The 2,191-nt window shown below is 37.9% G+C and overlaps 1 non-coding gene across 1 annotated transcript; it reads right to left on the reverse strand.

Moving 5' to 3' along the window:
• Positions 1-847: 847 nt before the first annotated feature.
• Positions 848-954, reverse strand: LOC133828237 (small nucleolar RNA R71). Its single transcript, XR_009890867.1, has one exon. It is a non-coding gene; the product is annotated as a small nucleolar RNA R71 (small nucleolar RNA).
• Between the last annotated feature and the right edge of the window lie 1,237 nt (positions 955-2,191).

The raw sequence follows: 2,191 nt of genomic DNA on the forward strand, positions 1-2,191 counted from the left end.
TTTCAATTTCAAGTTTTATATTTGTTTATGCATTTATCTTTAAGTTCTAAAATCCAAAATTTCAATGGAAAAATACAATTAGAAGTTAATTGTTTGATAATTGATAGTCAGTTTTTGTGGGAGAATTGAATTTACCGAATTTTACTACAGTTGTGATTACATATACTTGCGCAACATAATTTTCGCAACAAGTTTTTGGCATCGTTGCCGGGGACTGAAATATTATCAATATGAAAATAGTTAATTTTATTTCTAATTTGGTTCATTTATTGATCATTTATGCTAATTTGGTTTGTGTGCACCTTGTGATCTCAATGTCAGGTACTATTGTTATACGCACAGTATAAGGAGAGTTGACAGTTTAGGTCCTATAAATCTTGAGAAAGAGAAAATTTGCAAGTAGAACCGATGAAAGAAAAGGGTAGAGATCAATATGGGTGATGTCAGGGATGAGGTGCCTAATGCAGATGCTAATGCTGCACGAACACTCAGAGATTATGTACTTCCTACTATTATAGGAGTACATTCGTGCATTAGACCATTGGTGGTTGCAGCAAACAATTTCAAAATAGAGCCAGCAATCTTACAAATTGTCTAGTCCATAGTTTAGTTTGGTGGACTCCCCTCAGAACATCCTCATATGCACATAGCAATTTTTTTGGAGCTATGTGCAATGTTCAAGTATAACAGGGTGAGCGATAATGTAATCAGGTTGAGGCTATTCCCATTCTTGCTGCGGGATAGAGCTAAAAGTTGGTTGAACTCCCTTTAATCCAATTCTATAAATACTTGGGAGGAGTTGGCTCAGAAATTCCTTCTCAAGTTCTTTCCTCCATCAAAGGCTGCTAAATTTAGGAGAGAGATCAATAATTTTCACCAGCTTGAAGGGGAGTCTTTACATGACTCTTCGGAGAGGTTTAAGGAACTGTTGACAAAGTGTCCTCATCACGGCATTGGAAAGTGGATGTTGGTCCACAACTTTGACAATGGTTTGTGTGGTACTACTTGCACCATAATTGATGTTGTAGGTAGAGGGGCATTTATGAGCAAACGTGCCAACGAGTCATATGAGTTATTGGAAGATATGGCCACAAACAACCATCAGTGATCTAATGAGCGTGCAACTAGTAACAGAAAGGTAGTTGGGGTTCATGAATTAGATGCAATCACTGCTTTGACTGCTCAAGTTCTGACATTGACTAAGCAATTCCAATAGAATACAATATCAGCCAATGTCATTCAGCTATAGACAAGTTGTGAAATTTGTGGGGGTCCTCACTCTTTTGATCAGTGTATAGCAGCAGACCCTTATAATAATATTCCCCTAGATCAAGCTCAGGTTCAAGCTGTTGGGAATTTTTAGAGGCCTTACAAGAATCCTTTCTCTAACTCATATAATACGGGTGGATAAATCATCCTAATTTCTCTTGGAGAAATAATCAAGGTCAACAACCGCAATTTCAAGCACAATTTAAACAACCTATGGTTCAACAGCCCATGCCTCAAGCTTCATCTTCTCAGCGGCCTAGACCACCAGTTCCAATTGAAAAACACAATGAATTACAAGTTGCCCGGTTGACTCTCACAAGTACTCAGACTCAGCTCATGACAAAGACTAGATCATCTACCACAAATTTGGAGATGCAAGTGGGTTTGCTAGCTAATATGATGAACAACATGCCTCAAGGAAATTTACCTAGTAATACAGTGGTGAACCCAAAAGAGCAGTGTCAGGAAATTACCTTGAGGAATGGAAAATAGGTTGATCAGTCTCCACCATAACCATCATTAGAAAAGAATACATACTTGGGTGAGAAATCTAATTCAGTGGAGCAGGAGGTTACTGAAGACCGTCCTTTTACAAAGAAGGTCCCACCAGTTATTGTTGATTCTAGTGTCAGGATTCCTTATCCTCAGAGACTTCAGAAAAAACTCTCTTGATAAACAGTTTTCCAAGTTTTTGGAGGTCTTTATAAAGATACACATCAACATTCCCTTTGCTGAAGCTTTAGAGCAGATGCCTAGTTATGTAAAATTCATGAAGGAGATTCTATCGAAGAAAAGAAAGATGGAATACTATAAAACTGTGGCATTGACAGAAGAGTGCAGTGCAATTTTTCAAAGGAAGCTTCCCCAAAAGTTGAGAGATTCGAAGAGTTTTACTATACCATGCACCATAGGGAAGTTTTAG

The sequence above is a fragment of the Humulus lupulus genome, chromosome 3 (assembly GCF_963169125.1).
Source record: "Humulus lupulus chromosome 3, drHumLupu1.1, whole genome shotgun sequence".
NCBI classification, from domain to species: Eukaryota; Viridiplantae; Streptophyta; class Magnoliopsida; order Rosales; family Cannabaceae; genus Humulus; species Humulus lupulus.